This window comes from Schistocerca americana, chromosome 2, assembly GCF_021461395.2.
Source record: "Schistocerca americana isolate TAMUIC-IGC-003095 chromosome 2, iqSchAmer2.1, whole genome shotgun sequence".
Classification (NCBI taxonomy): Eukaryota; Metazoa; Arthropoda; class Insecta; order Orthoptera; family Acrididae; genus Schistocerca; species Schistocerca americana.
Genome location: NC_060120.1, coordinates 992,919,048 through 992,936,633, shown reverse-complemented (window position 1 = coordinate 992,936,633; position 17,586 = coordinate 992,919,048). Strand labels below are relative to the sequence as shown.

General features: G+C 41.5%; 1 protein-coding gene across 1 annotated transcript in view; it reads right to left on the bottom strand.

Moving 5' to 3' along the window:
• Positions 1 to 17,586, bottom strand: part of LOC124596291 — a 399,002-nt gene that overhangs the window by 162,303 nt on the left and 219,113 nt on the right. The window lies entirely within an intron of this gene.

Genomic DNA, 17,586 nt, shown 5'->3' with positions numbered 1-17,586 from the left:
CTTGTGTGGCGTAGTGTGTGTCTGAATAAGCAGCTCACTGAAAATCATTTTGAAAACAGACATTCAGACACGTCTACAAAAGCAAAGATTCAAGTTTGTTTCTCACAGCCATTTCATTAACAAGGAAGAATCATTTACATAGCAAACACGACAGTGTCCCAAGTAAATCGAAATAAAACCTTTACTGATGATAAATTGTAGATATGCTAGGAGATTTAGCAAACACAGGTATCACCTGCCGCAGGCATAGTGACCGTTGTGAATAATATTCAGATAAAGCAGCCAAAAGTCGCACACAGTTTGATTGAACATTTAAGAGGTTTCGTTCGTCCGACGTGGAGATCGCCAAATCTGTAAGAGTATTTAGCAACAGAACGTCATATGAAATTAATCACTAGCAGTCAGTTTCTTTTATTTCTTCTTCTTGTCTTTTATCCCCTATCTTCACGTAGTCGGCAAACTAACTGTAGACTGCCTAAAAACCACATCCAGCATGGTCGACACACCAGCCTCGCCCTTAATTCCCTGGACGGAGCTGATCCGAGACCGCTGAGTCGCCCTGAATCCCAGAAGCGGCGCACTAAGGAGTGCGGCTTTCTGCGTCTAGCAGTAGCTTTCGACTTAATAAGTTATATTCGTTGCCGCGGTGGTAACATCTTAGGAAATTAAAAGTACAATTCGGTACCATAGTCATACGCAAAGTGCTGTGCGTTCGATCTCTAATATTCATATAGGCTCTTTCCTCAGGTGTATGACGAAAGCACAGCAGTGGAAGTTATCACATATGCTTGGGCAGTCCTATAACATCGTTAAAAATCCATTCAATTTGAACTCACTCCGTTCACGTAATACATTTTGGCGGTTTCTTTTCTTTTTCGTAAGTACTTCCAATTCCTCCATCGTATTTCATGAGCCTTCTTGTGTCAGATATGCTCATGCTATGATTTTATACTACGGTATGTTTGGTTGCGTTTAAATTTTCACTGACAACGTGATGCTGCCACTGTATCTATTGTATGCTACTACATCCTAAGCTGACGTTCTGTAATTAATTTTATCACACGTTCTTGTTGACAAATACTCAAATTTTTACAGTTGTATGATGCTCGTGTAGGACGGGCAAAAATGCCATAACAACAAATTATGGGCGTTGTACTAGAGGCTTTTTTTGTCTTTTTTATGCTTCATTCCCCGTTGATAGCGTCTAATTAAAGGTAGGTGAGGGGGGAGGGGGGGGGGTACACACGCAGAAGGGAAGGAATAGGCTATCGATCCGCTGACGAAAGCCAGCATTATTTTCACGGGGTCATAAATCAAAATGATGAGATGGAATCTTATCTAGCACAATAATTTTTGAAGTACTGAAACGTTTCCAATGAAACTGGTTGTTATAGGTTAATGATGCGTGAACAGATTTGAATGTAATACTAATTTTGCTTCACTGACTGATCTTTGAGCAACGACGGACTCGGGTGCGCTTCACATCGCAATGGACAGCACACATTCAGCAGCGACTAACTGAAAACTGAGTGATAGTTGCATTTCCTCTCTAACTTTACATTCTGGATCAAATGTGCTTTTAGCAATGAAAATTCTCTCGAAGAGGCTCTTTAAAGGCTTAGTGTATAAATTTCGACAATGTTCCTGCAGGAAAGCTGAACGGAATGGTAGGTCGTTGCCCAGAGTGATAAGGACTAACAGTTCACGCTGTACCACTGGATGAAAGCAGAGGGCCGATGTTCTGATTACAGAAGCGGGTCACGAGCATTTCGAAACATATCAGTAAAGTGTCCGCTGATGGGATTTCACTTGACTTTTCGAGATAGCGACGGAATGACAGAGATTTTTAATTAGGTTTCAAGAACGACGCGAATTCAGGGTACGGCTGGTTTCAAAATAGAATAGGGGTGGTAGGAAGATAAAGACGTTATTGGAGACATAGTGTAACCATGGAAAGATCAAGGATGGGAGAGGAAATCAGCCATGATTTTAAAAGGAACGAGCCTGGTATTCGGCTTCATCCATTTAGAGACACCAAGAACAACCTAAATCAGAATTTCAGTAATTTAATGTTGACTAATAGATAGTTCTACGACTGTTATGGTAATACTGTTATTTTGGAGAGCCGGTATCTGATATAAGCCTATTTTCAGCTGCATAAATAAAGTCGACTTATGTTAATTCGATCTTCGACAGTTGTTCGACAAATGGAAGAAATTCTACGTGTTTTTCGTACTCTCGATAAATCGAAGCGACTGACACGGCAGACGGTACACAATGCATTACCTTATCAAAAGTATCCGGACACCGGTATTTATTGCAAAATGGACCACCAGTTGTCACGAGACCCAGCCAGTATAAAAGGGGCCGGGTGAGAAGAGGAGTTTGTGGCACAACTTAACTAGAAGAAGGGATCGGTTGGCAGGACATGTTCTGAGGCATCAAGGGATCACCAGTTTAGTACTGGAGGGCAGCGTGGATTCAGAAGGATGTAGGCTGCAGTAGGTACTGGGAGATAAAGAAGCTTGCACAGGATAGAGTAGCATGGAGAGCTGCATCAAACCAGTCTCAGGACTGAAGACCACAACAACAACAGTCTTGCGTTGTCAGCAGAGAAGAAATAACAACAGAATGGGTCGGTTAGGAGAGCTCAGAGATTTTGAACGTAGTCTACTCTGGCTGTCATGTGTATTTCAAAACTGAACTCGAATGTCAGTGAAATAGGGGGTGAAAGATTTTAATAAAATATTTCGTTACGTTAAAAAAATTTGAAGCTGATTCTATGATGACTGGTATTTTACTTCTCGGTTAAATATGAAGAAATATGTGTTAAGGGCTGAAAATTTTGATAGAAGTACCACCGCAAGAAATCAAAAGGCATGATTAACAGAAACCTTGGACCTCAGATACGGGAACTGCTTCTTGATCTGAAGTACATTCTGAAAAGGCCATGCTTGTATGGCCTTAATTAGCATGAAAAGTTTAGAAGGTGTTGCAATTTCCGAATAACATAAAAATTCATCTAAAGAAAAGAAATCTAGACAGACCGTACAGTCTACTCGAGCGAAGCAGCTGGTGCTGAGCTAGTAGTATCATTAAATATAGCTTCGTAAAGAAAAGCTAGATTATGTGTAGACTACTTTTCTACCCAGATAAGCAACTACTCACTAATTTTTCTACAAGTGCGATAAACGGTATCTGAATGTCATCAAAATTGGTGATTGACACTAAATAATGAAAATTGTGAGGTCATCCACATTAGGGCTAAAAGGAATCCGTTGAACATCGATTACACGATAAATCATTCAAAACTAGAGGCCATAAATTCAGCTAAATACTTAGCAATTACAATTGCCAACAATTTAAATTGGAAAGAACACATAGAAAATGTTGTGCGGAAGGCAAACCAAATACTGCGTTTTTATTGGCAGAACACTTAGAAAATGTAACGGATCTACGAAAGAGACAGCCTAAACTACGGTTGTCCGCCCTCTTTCGGTGTACTACTGCGCTATCTGGGATCCTTAAAAGATACAATTAACGGAGAACATCGAGAAAATTCAAAGAAGAGCAGCACGTTTTATATTACCGCGAAATAGGGGAGAGAGTGTCACGGACATGATACAGGATTTGGGATGGACTGCACTAAAACAAAGGCGTTTTTCGTTGCGGCGGAGTCTTCTCACGAAATTTCAGCCACCAACTTTGTCCTCCGAAAGGCAAAATATTTTGTTGACGCCGACCTACAAAGGGAGAAATGATTATCATTATAAAATAAGGGAAATGAGAGCTCACACGGAAAGATATAAGTGTTCGTTTTTTTCAGCGCGCTGATCGAGAGTGGAATAATACAGGTGGTTCGATGAACCCTCTGCCAGACGCTTTAGTGTGGTTTGCAGAGTATCCGTGCACATGTAGATGTAGATGTAGAAGTGTGGTGCTGGCAAACAAAGAGAATGGATTATTGTTTTAGTTTTGGTTGCTGATTCAAGGATTATTTTCATTTTTCATCCTTTGTGATCCATGAATTATTTCTATGTGTTTAGTTCCTTAATGTTATAGGCTTAAAAACGAGGTTCTGCGTGTGTTTCGGGTGGGGGGAGGGAGGGGGTGGGGAAGGAGGAAGTACAACAGAATCAAGTGAGTATTACCGAATCTGTGGGTCGTATATTTTAAGAGAAAACACCATCGAAAGTACCCGACGGCTGTTGACGGCAGGCAAAGAGTTACATTGTTTATCGTTTAAAAACAGCTTTCCGTGTACATCCGTGAGTGCAGTCAGCTCGAAGGAATGCACCCGATTGCTGTATCAGCCATTGTCTCCCGCACGGCGAGTCTACGTGACAGGAGTCTGTGCCTACCGGTGTTTCTGACCACGAGATGTTTTCTGACCTCAAAAGGTTCACACTAACGCCTTGGCATCCTGCCACGAAACATGTTGCTAACAATAGCTGAAGGTCGCTGAAGCTCTTAGTGTGTTCAGGCGTTAACTTCTAAGAGAGCCGTTGGTCTCTGTCACATTATTTCGTCACATATCAAACATCGTTACTTCCCTGTCGAAATTTAAGGAATCACATTGGAAACTCACTCATTTCGAAGTTGTTCCGTACGGACTATTGCCCATTTTAAGGGTCCAGTGAAACTGAAATTCTGCCCTCGTATGTGAGGTTTCCGAGAAACGTATCTGAAGTTGTAGCTGCCAGCAGCCAGCTAAAGGCCAATTTCATTCGGATTTGAGCTACTGGTGAGATACACTGAGTGGCGTAAAAATATAATTTGCAATTCCATTACATTTTTCGTGATAGAGTCAGTCCAATAGCAACAGTAGAGATACCTATATTTCAGCAAATAATGTCATGGTTTCACGCGCAAAGTGATCCATTTGCGGTGATTATTCCCCTCGCTCAGTATCAGTACTGATCAGAGATGCCACACAATGAAATTCTGTACTCATATTTCGGGCGAGGAGAAGAGCTCATACAACTCTCAAAGCAGGATGAACTCTACAGTAAAAGATATCGGAGTACGCCTCAGGGACTGACTCAAAGGACCAGCGTGCCCCTATTTCTCTCCAACTCTTCTAAACTTTAATAAGTTCCTCCTTGTAACCAAGTACGAAAGCACCCCTGGGTGTCATCGTATGACTAACTGTATCTTAGCAACGGCAAACAGCTAGTTTCAGCTCTAAAATCTCGTGAAGTTCACATACGAAATACTTTCCGCGGGAAGATGATGTACAGCTTTCGTTCAAAGTGTCTTCATAAGAACTTAATCTTTGGCTTTGTACAGTTAGAAGGGTTACACTGAATTTGAAATCTGAAAGTGAGAAAAGCGATAATAATGACGTGATGGTTCAACGTTAATGTTTCATACACTCCACAGCACCAGGAGATGTTTGTAGAAAGTCTTTCACGCTACAGTGGAATGATCTAGAAAGCACTCAGAACTTGTGGCACTTCGTTATCCAACGCAGTGACAAGCGAAGCAGATAAAACATCGCACCAGTCATCGCTCTTGCTGGTCTGTTTACCCGGATCAGTTTAACGCCTTGGTGGTTAAATACCGTGCTTTTAGATAAAGTAAATGGCTACATTTTTGACGCAGTCCCCTCGAGATCAATGCATGTTTTTTCCAAATATTGGATTTCATTCCGACGTACTGTTTTGTGAGGTCTGCTAACACTTGCTTTTAAGCTAAGCGGATAAGTGTTGGAAGAAAGGCTTCCTTCCCTCAGAAAGGCACCAAATCTTCTCTTCCAGAAATGTACGTTCTCCCAATACAGTCTAGAGTTTTTTATTACTGACAATTACTGAAACAGAAATTTTCTAATAATTTCCTTCTCTGCGTTTCTAACATATTTTAAATTCATCAGTTCGAATTTCTTGCTTTTAGTTTTCTCTTCGTGTTCGTCTCCTGATTTCAGTTTCGCGAATATATTAGTTGAAACTGTGTCATCACTTCTTAATCAACGTAGTGTCTCAATGGGCTGCTTCTATAATTCACTATAAATACACCTTTCTCGGATAATGATAAAAATTGCACCTTTGACGTATAATTTTAAATGAATCTGGAGAAACACGAGTATACAGCAGTATATTCATTTTTCTTGAATGAGAACCAAAGAGGATTTCTGTCCAATGCAGATGATAGCTTTTTCGACCAAAAGGAATCCATGAAAGCGCCAATTTTATACGGCGGAAAATGTTGATCGACAACATAGAATGTTTCGCATGTGCCGTGTATATATCGTAAGGGGAAAAAGAGCTTAAAAATAGCAGAAGGCTGCTCTTTGCATATAACGCCATTTCTGGCAGATTTATCTTGTTTGTCTCGGCAAGAATGGATCATATACCGTCCCAACAATACCACTGTTTTGTAATCATTCTATGCTTATGTGGTACGAATAAAGAACTTAAGCTAACAGATATTCTCTGTCCCCTACATTACGTAAAATTTGTCAACATTATCGTTGATCCTCAAAGCAGCTTTACGTTACCTCGTGCTGATGCAGTGTGACTCGACACGCAGTTGACATATCTCGTAATCTGTGTACGGAACTGTCACTATCGATCACATAAGCTGATGCAAGAACAACAAAACGTAGTGTATTGCAGGTGCAGGTCACATTTGTTACAAGGGTGCCGTTTGAATGATGCATTAATGGACTCTTTCTTGAGGTAGCTTATTTCGATCCAGTATGCGGAATAGGTCAGCATCTCCGATGGAACACTAAGATAGCTGAAAGGAGCTCTTCCACACGTAAGAGGTGGAATAGATGATTGGTTTCCCGTTCCAGAGTCTAACGACTGTTTTCCGAAGAGACAGAAGCAAGTGCTATGTAACTATAAAGCTACGTTTTCCTAGTTGAGGGAGTTTATCGCAAAGTGCAGCGGAATACGCTTGCGTTTTTCGCTCGGTGCGGGCCGCAAGACGCTGCGTGAAACGTTTTCCTAGGCCTAGGTCGGTGTACGTCTGAACATTAAAAACTGGAGTTGTTTATATGTATAATTTGAGAACTGTGCATGATAGAGTAATACAAGAACTGACTTCCCACACTTTTTTTTAGTTCAATGGACATTTTGCGCTGTCGAAATAGAAGTATATTTGCGCTTTTAAGAATTTTTGGCTTTTTGCGCTGCTCAATATTCATCACGCCATATTTTCTAAGCTATGTGTCGTATAATAACATAATTTTATAGTTGGATTCAGCAGTATTTGTCGATAACGTGTGCAGCCATTGTAGCCAACAGTGCTGAGTGAAATAATACATCAAATTGTCATCTACATTGCGCAGTTTTTAAGCAAACCATTATTCGAAATATAGTAAGCAATAAATTTTTTCCCTTACACTTTCTGTTGCGGGTCTACGCGAGAAGAAGTTTCGGAAAGGTTTGCATTTATTTTTACAGTTTGTTGGGAGTCTGTGGATGCTACAGTTTCCCCTAGACGAGAGCAGTACTGTGTGGTACATCGGTGCGACGTGAGCTCCAATTCACTGCGGGGAACATTTTGCTATTATAGGCGACGTGCAATGCAGCATGACAGTGGTAGCAGAGGCAGTGAAAGAACAACATACAGTGCAGTGATCGATCTAAAAACCTGTTAATTTTGGCAGAGGAAGATTGCATATTATTGGGAAAGGTACATAAGAAGTGCAAAGCACTCACACAATCATCTTCTCACATCGCGAAGAAGAACGAGGATATCACGTTTTAGTAACATAATATTTGCTCGACGATGCAGAGGAATGCCAGATCCCGCTGCCTTATGACACAAATGTTCCAGAAATCAGTCAACTGCCCGGACAACATGATACCCATGGTAGGTGTCGGCGGTTACGCCTAAGATGAGGGATTCACTGTGAGTTGCGGATTCACTGAACACTTCAACAGGACGAATTTTAATCGTTGTTCACTGTACTGATCACGATAACAACAACGTTCAAGTCATTATTAGTATGCGCAGAATGTCGTGGCTGCTACAAGCGCAGTAGTGGTGGGGGCTACAGGCAGACACTGTAGGGGAAACGCTGAGTGCTGGAAGGGAAATGCCATTCTAAACTGGAGCCTATGCTCACATTTTCTGTAAATATAAAGTGGGGGCCCTCCACATCCACACTTGCATGGAGGCCATTCAAAAAGATCAAGTGTCACCTCTGCTTTGGTTAGTATCTAAAAAGAATTTCGCCAAAAATGCAGCAATTTTGTTGCACCTGTGTTGTTAACCATTTGTAACTTTCCGAGAAGCATCATGGAGGGTGAATTTTGAGTAAAACCTACACATTTCTATGGTTTCCATGTTTAAATTTTATTCTTTTGCCAAAGCACAGTGTAGTTTACACAGTCCCGCCTCTTTAACATGTGGTGCAGATGCAGTTGCAAAAGAATTCTGAAAAAGAGGTTTATCAAGTTTGTTAAGTGAGGAACTGAGGAAAAGTAAGGTCAGTACCTTATGAAGAAGCACATTCTTGGTACAAAATAAATGTGTAATGTCTTCACTTACAGTTTTCCAAAACCCATAACATTTCTCTCTTCACCAACTATGGATGACCCTTAAAAACTGCTTTCTTTCGTCGAAAACGTCTGTAGTTGGTGGAATAAGACTTTAGATAATGAAGTTTTGCATAATAATCATATTGTAAAATACTCTTCTCTTTACGTGCTATTACTTGCCAAAATCTGATTTCAATATTTCAGACCGTTATGAGATATGAGCAGTGTTGTGGATATTTCCTCTGGTTTTATCGCTGGCGCAGCGCGATCGCAAATGAGTGTGTGACGTCAGATCAATTTCCCGGAGACTGGTGACAGAGACGTCCGAGCCAAATCTAAAGAAATATTCAGTATGTTAGCTAAATTTCATACGTTGCAACATACTATGTAATATGCACCAAATGCATTCTTTAGAATGTCCTGATTTGGACTCTAGCTGAATGTTGCTTTTTTTCGAACAGTTTTGCTCAGATACCATACCATCCTATCTACATACAGCGATAAAATACCACAATTTGGCACAGTGGTCACAAACAGAAACATCTTTACAACATTCGTTACATAATATGCACTTACAAGACGACATCAATTATTGGACATGTGTAAGATCATGGCAACTTTTATCCAGATGATACTACAATCCAACTGCATCAAAACCATAGAATCAGGGAAGCAACCTACTAACACAGTAGGTAGTAAGTAAACGGAGTAAAACACATGGTCAGACCGAAGTGGCGTACGTTCTTCTGGAGGTATATATATACGCAGAATCTTTTCCAGAGATGTTCTCTACTGATAAACGAATAGTCGATTACATTCTCTGGTGCCAGCTATAGGTTCAAAATTTAATTGTTAATGGCCACTTAAGATCTGCCTGGAAGTTTCATATCAGCGCACACTCCGTTGCAGAGTGAAAATCTTATTCTGGAATGGCCACTTAACATGTGATAATGAAACTATCATCTTACTAGCTAAAAATTAATGTATTTAATCTGGTCAAAATAATGAGCACAGTTACAGTAGGAAGACTGACTGTACAATATTGTTAAAAATCTTATTAATTATTAGACACACTGTCAATTACGTGTTTCCTATTGCAGTGAGACATGAAACATACGTACTGACATCTGTCACACTGACATAAAAAAGATGGATTCTCTATAAAGATAGTGCCGGAATTGTTAAATAACTTGCTGAAATTTACACCTACCACTTTAAGTATGTGGTTTCGCTTCCGTTAGGAAGGAGTCATATTTTCATGTACTGCAAAACTGAGAACTGCTAACAATGCCACCGCGCGGCTGCTACGGTCCCAGGTTCGAATCCTGCCTCGGGCATGGATGTTTGTGATGTCCGTAGGTTTAAGTAGTTCTAAGTTCTAGGGGACTGATGACCTCAGATGTTAAGTCCCATAGTGCTCAGAGCCATTTGAACCATTTTGCTAACAATGCCGGCACGGTTATCAATATCCGTTATTTCTTACACAATCATCATAAGCAGCTCTTGGTGCCATGTACCACAGGTTTGTGCACTCAAAGAATAACGCAATCACAAAACAGCGGCCGGCCAGGGTGGCCGATTGGTTCTAGGCGCTTCAGTCTGGATCCCCTCGACCGCTACGGTCGCAGGTTCGTATCCTGCCTCGGGTATGGATGTGTGTGATGTCCTTAGGTTGGTTAGGTTTAAGTAGTTCTAAGTTCTAGGGGACTGATGACCTCAGATGTCAAGTCCCATAGTGCTCAGAGCCATTTTAACCGCAAAACAGCTTCTGAAAATAATGCCCTATGTTCGCTTGGCTACCATTAATTGAGACCAAAACGGAATCGATCATGATAAGCTGCCAACACGAGTAAGGAGAAGTAAATCAGGTAACTGATAATTTTACCGTTTGCCGTATTGAAACATATTGTTCACACCGCTAGGTTAGCAGAAGGTGTCAGCATAAAATAGATGGGAGCGGAGGGCAGTGCCAAAATAATCGAAGGGCGTAAAAATTATCAAAAGATTGATTATCGTAAAGAGTAAAAATGTCTCGTTTTTGAGCGAAATGTGAAATATTTTGTCTCTTCATGTCTCTGGTCCAGAGAACAAGCGGTCTAGCACCCAGATAGCGCACTGAACATGCTGTACTGCTTGCCCTGCTCCGCAAACACAACAGGAACGCAATACCGTCATAAATAACGGAGTAGGAGAGTAAATATGTAAACAACCTACTGCTAGCTTCTCTTGATACGTCATCCGGCGCTTGCGTATAGTTTTTGAAAAGGTAGTTAAGAAGGAAGTGCAGCGGAGTAATTATCGAGTTGTGGTGTGTGGATGGCGAGGCCTGTTTCAACAGTGTTTGGTATACAGTACGTCAGCGTGCCGGGCACCTGTTGACACAGACGTCTGCCTCTAATAGCTGGCGTCACCTGCATGCGTGTATTTAGCGACCACGTGTTACCGATCGCCGTTACGTGAGCCGCTTCCAACTGTCCCCTAATTAGTACAATAAAGCAGATAAGACACTAAACATGCACCTCGTAACCTATTTTTAGCTGTGCCACTGAATTGACTCTGATACAACCGTAAGCATCCAATGTTGTACTTGACCAATATTGGTTTCCGAATAGGTTTCTCTAGAGACAACGGAAGTAACCCCCGACAGTCTAATTATCGGCAGACCTAGAGTTCTGGCAGATGGTAAGCATCTAGAGGTTCTCTAATTGCACAAATGGGAAAGGATGGCGACGACTAATTTATTTTTAGGGGGCATTGAGGGGGGGGGGGGGGGATGGCGAACACGGGTGTGAGCCGAAGGTTAAAGGGAGGGGGCGAAGTGTACAGCAGGGGTTGAAAACATTCAGAATTGCAGTTCTTCTTCAAACATTCGTAAAATATATTTAAAAAATTATTTCAGTATCAAAAGCGAGGTTTTGTACGAAAAGGAAATTGATTTCTTAAAGGGTGCTGCCATGTTACGTGATTATTCTAATTACAAGAAGTCAGTTCGAGTATCGTATTTGTTTTGCTAAACTCGTGATACAATTATCAGACCCGTTAATCTCATAATACGAATGTGGTTTCACAACAAAATATCGGTTTTAAGCCGTCCCGTATCGTTTTATTCCTGTCGTTTCATTCTGTTTACCTCTAAGAAACAAAATCTCACCGAAGTATTTGTAATTTTTCTACTAGGTATGATAAAATTGCTTAAATACAATACGCAACCAAACGAATTAAGTGAAATTGTACAAAGCTATTTTTAAAAAATCGAAATTTGTGTTATTTTGGAGCATATGACAATATTCAATCTAACACAATATTGGATGTACGATATTAAAAACACTCAGGATTCGATATTTTGTAAAATTCTACAGAAAATATCACATTTTGCCTACCATTTTGGAGCCGCCGTGTGAAAACTGCAGTTCTATCGGATCGCAGGGAAGGAGACTTTATAATCTTTGGGTCACAAGGACACGCAAACATTTTACGTTAACAATAGCTTGTGAAAAACATATGAGGATGTGGTGACTTAAAACAGTTGGAAAGAGCTTGCAGGCCGCTAAGCGAGTTTTCTACAGCCATCGGGGCTATAGGTCACTCAGGCTGCGGGTACATAATGCAGGTAATATGACAATGGGAATGTCAGTAGATCGGGTGATAGGTGCGACGGAAGTGCTAGAGCTGCGTCACTGATTTAGGCTCGCCAGTTTACGTTCTGCGGAGGACGCGTCAACAAAATCAACGACATACACTACAAAGAAGTACTCCAGTCCGACGGGAGCAGTAGCCCACAACGGTTACGATGAAGAACGTTCTTAAATCTGGATTAGTAAAACCTCGTAAAATTTACAATGGCAGTTGGTACCAATTCGGTGGTATCCGCCAATGTGGTATTGTCAGTATAGGGTGTGAAACAGGTCAACTTTTACTTGTATTCTATGTAACACACCATAGAAGACCTTATAATTGTAATTAACTAGTGCATAAACTGTAAATTATGAGTTGATTTGAATAAAAAAGCAGTAGTAAAATTTACCATAATTTAGAAACAATGAAACACCCTCTTTAGTGTTGTGGGGTTAAACAGTCATATATTAGCAATATATAGGTTGAACATTAATGACACCGACAGGGACGGATTCCTGACTGGAAATCGAGGTAAAAAGGTCCTATGAACATGTGCCCCAAAATGCATCGTTGCCGCTGTAGATGTCGATGAAACTTCCTCTGACCACGTGCCATGTTTTCCTTGAGTGTTGCAGATATGGTTCAAATGGCTCTGAGCACTATGGGACTTAACTTCTAAGGTCATCAGTCCCCTAGACTAAGAACTACTTAAACCTAACTATCCTAAGGACATCACACACAGCCCTGCCCGAGGCAGTATTGGAACCTGCGACCGTAGCGGTCTCGCGGTTCCAGACTGTAGCACCTAGAACTGCTCGGCCACCCCTGTTGCAGTGAGTGCGATTGGCGGAGCGTACTGTAAGCAGCAGAATGGTGTCTTATTCATGTCGGGAACGAGCCGAGATGGTGTTTATGTACGGCCAAGCAGAGGGAAACGGTCGAGGGGCAGCACGACTACACCAGAACAAGTACTGAGAGGCATCAACCGTATCACACTATATTTCAAACCCTTTTTGGGCGTTCGTGTGATAATGGGTCCTTTCAGACAGACGAACGTGCAGGTAGGCGGCGGATTGTGCGTACACTACATTTGGAGGATCCTATTCTACAGGATATTGAGTCGAAAATTAGAACAAGCTCCAGGCAAGTGGCCTGCCAACATTTTGTAAGACAAAATACGATTACGTGTATCCTGCACTATCCTGCTACTATCCATATCACCTGGAAACCACTTTGAGCATCTGTTGTGACAAGGATAAGATGCAATTCTGTACTGTGCTCGAGGATGATTTGTTGTCGTTGCGCCGATCGGGGTGGCCGAGCGGTTCTAGGAGCTACAGTTTGGAACCACGCGACCGCTACGGTCGCAGGTTCGAATCCAGCCTCGGGTATCGATATGTGTGAAGTCCTTAGGTTAGTTAGGTTTAGGTAGTTCTAAGTTCTAGTTGACTGATGACCTCAGAAGTTAGCCGGCCAGTGTGGCCGAGCGGTTCTAGGCGCTACAGTCTGGAACCGCGCGACCGCTACGGTCGCGGGATCGAATCCCGCCTCGGGCATGGATGTGTGTGATGTCCTTAGGTTAGTTAGGTTTAAGTAGTTCTAAGTTCTAGGGGACTGATGACCTCAGAAGTTAAGTCCCATAGTGCTCAGAGCCATTTGAACCATTTTTTGAACCTCAGAAGTTAAGTCCCGTAGTGCTCAGAGCCATTTGAACCATTTGCTGTCGTTGCGCACGCACCATCCATTCCCGGGCACATGTTCATAGGGACTTTTTCTTCCATTTCCAATCAGGAATCCGTCCCTGCTCTTTGTCGGTTTTATTAATGTTCACAGTGTGCACTATTTAATATTACACAATGTAATCCAGACTTCAGAAACACTAAGTTCAGTACCTGATACTGTGCAGATATTTACGGATTATAGTATATTATAATTTCATTGAGTATTTATAGAATAGTTACCAACGCTACAGTCAGGATTTTATCAGCGCGTCTTTCCAGGGCACTCGTGTGATCGGTAGAAGAGAAATATTGTAAATTTTACTATTAAAACTTTATGTAGTGTGGGTCAGTGGTTAAGTGTCAGACTGCGGATTCAAAAGTCTTAGGTCTGGCCCCAGGTCAGTCTTAGGATTTTTATCACTTATTTCACCTTTGGAAATGTCCGTTAATGTGAAACATACAATTTCGCTCTATAATTGGCTGTGTGAGTACGTCGGAAGAAGGCAACGGTATTACGTGCTCAGTACGAACATGCCTATTAAAGTACTGTAGTGTTCAGACAAACATTCGCGTTGGTAACAGCTTTACCTTTAATCTTATGGACCCATTTTTACTGCAGTTTAGTTAAAATGTTCTTCCCATTTTTAATGTTTTGTGACGGAATATGAAACTTTGTGATCATTCATTAATTTTAGGAAAAAAACAGTGTTGCTGAGTCATTTCTTGTTGCTAGACGCAGTTCCACGAAACGCCAGTAAAAAATTGTGTGTATATCTGTTGATAATGAAAGTACTTGTTTTTGTTCCCAATACCAGCGACATTTGTTGTTGTTGTGGTCTTCAGTCCTAAGACTGGTATGATACAGCTCTCCATGCTACTCTATTCTGTGCAAGCTTCTACATCTCCCAGTACCTAGTGCAACCTACATCCTTCTTAGTGTATTCCTGCTTAGTGTATTCATCTCTTGGTCTCCCTTTACGATTTTTACCCTCCACGCTGCCCTCCAATACTAAATTGGTGATCCCTTGATGCCTCAGAACATGTCCTATCAACCGATCCCTTCTTCTGGTCAAGATGTGACACAAACTTCTCTTCTCCCCAATCCTATTCAATACTTCCTAATTAGTTATGTGATCTACCCATTTAATCTTCAGCATTCTTCTGTAGCACCACATTTCGAAAGCTTCTATTCTCTTCTTGTCTAAACTATTTATCGTCCATGTTTCACTTCCATACATGGCTGCACTCCATACAAATACTTTCAGAAATGACTTCCTGACACTTAAATCTATACTCGATGTTAACAAATTTCTCTTCTTCAGAAACGCTTTCCTTGCCATTGCCAGTTTACATTTTATATCCTCTCTACTTCGACCATTATCAGTTATTTTGCTCCCCAAATAGCAAAACTCTTTTACTACTTTAAGTGTCTCATTTCCTAATCTGATTCCCTCAGCATCAGCCGACTTAATTCGACTACATTCCATTATCCTCGTTTTGCTTTTGTTGATGTTCATCTTATATCCACCTTTCAACACACTGTCCATTCCGTTCAACTGCTCTTCCAAGTCCTTTGCTGTCTCTGACAGAATTACAATGTCATCGGCGAACCTCAAAGTTTTTATTTCTTCTCCATGGATTTTAATACCTACTCCGAATTTTTCTTTTGTTTCCTTTACTGCTTGCTCAATATACAGATTGAATAACATCGGGGAGAGGCTACAACCCTGTCTTACTCACTTCCCAACAACTGCTTCCCTATCATGTGCCTCTACTCTTATAACTGCCATCTGGTTTCTGTATAAATTGTAAACAGCCTTTCGCTCCCTGTATTTTACCCCTGTCACCTTTAGAATTTGAAAGAGAGTATTCCAGTCAAAATTGTCAAAAGCTTTCTCTAAGTCTACAAATGCTAGAAACGTAGGTTTGCCTTTCCTTAATCTTTCTTCTAAGATAAGTCGTAAGGTCAGTATTGCCTCACGTGTTCCAGTATTTCTACGGAATCATGTCATGGTCATTACACGCTGTAATTAAGATTCTGAGATGTTATGTTAAGTATGTGGTATCGACCACGAAAAATCACAGTCTCGTGCTAGTTAGTCACAGTTATGTCCGAGGTCAACCAGCAATGGACCACTCTGCTTATCAGTAGTATTTAAAGTTCCGAACCTAACGGGGCACTATCTACAGAGGCATATCTTAAGGGTAGTAACAGATTCATAGCAGAATAGTGAAGCTTCACCATTTATGCTTTTGCATTCAAGCAGGAAGAGATAATACATCGCCTCCACCTCTGGGATCGTAAATTCAAAATGGTTGACCGCTGAACTGTACTAAGGTTAAAAATAGCTGAACACCTCGGTGATCGTAGGCCAGAGCAGATTCTTGTATTAACTGTCCATCAGCTGTCGGGGGAAATTGTATCTAAGCCATGGACGTGGTTTGACGGTGCCTACGTGTTACAGTTGCCGGCCAACGTGTCGTAAGGTGTCTATTCGCTGGAAGATAGTGTCTGCGTCGTCGCTTATCTTTTCACTGAGGTATTTTTCGTGAAGAGTCCTGTGAATCGCTCGTGCACTTGTCCGCCACGGGAGACCTAAACACGATTTAAGGCATTTGTTCAGGAGAGTCTGAAGTTCTTTAATATTAGAGTTGCAGGTCGTCCCTCACGCAGCATTGCCATATAGAAGGCTGTGTTGTCTTTTTCCTCTCCGCAGCATGTGTTTTGAAGATAAGTCCCTTGTCTAGCCATGCACGGAAGTACTTAGTGTGAGTTTTCCAAGGTATCCTGTATTCGTTGATCATTAAGCTCACGTCCAGTATCTGCCGTTTCTTCGTAAATATGACTACTGCAGTTTTGATTGCCTTAATGGTTATTTTCTTGTAGATAGCCATGCTTCAAGTCGATCCAATAGTAGCTGCATGCGGGCAGTCAGCTGCGGTACAATACGACCCATGTCTAAGAAATACGCGTCATCGGCATAAAGACCAGTGGACACGTTGCGTTTCAGTGGCACGTCGGTAATATAAATATTAAACAGTAACGGCGACAAGACAGAGCCCTGGCGGATGCCAGTGACGGGATGTTCCGTGCCAGACTTCTTTCCTTCAAGCTGAACGAAGACCTGTCTGTCGCGTAGGAAGCTCTCCAAAATCTTCACATACCACTCCTGAATAGACGTACTGGTGAGAAGCTTCTCCAACAATTTAAGGTGCCATACCTCATCGTACGCTTTTTCTATATCTATGAAGACACCGAGGGCAGAGCTGGACCTGTTAAAATGAAACTGAATAAATTCAGTGACTAGATGAGCTGAATTTCCGCAGCCAACTTTGCCTGGAAACCAAACTGTTTTGGCAATATGAAGTTGATGTTGTTCCACCTGAGCGGTGAACCTGTTAAGGAGAATTCTTTCCAGCACTTTCCCCACAGTAGGCAATAAGCTTATCGGGCGATGGTTTACTGGTTTAGAATGATCTTTCCCAGGCTTGGGTATTGGGATAACGCGAGCTATATTCCATGTGTCCAGCTAGTACAGCAGTAAAATATAGTTGCTAATAACCCTGGTAAGCAGTACTAGCGGCTTTCGCGGAAGATTTTTGAGTAATATCTACTACCACACCTGTTCCTTGTATAGGGTAGTTCATCTGCTCCTATATATGGGTTTTATGCAACCCACAACACCTCCAACAACCACGAGCAAGAGTTTCATATTCTCTCTCTCGCTGTGTGCGAAGTATTAGTCCGACAAATCAAG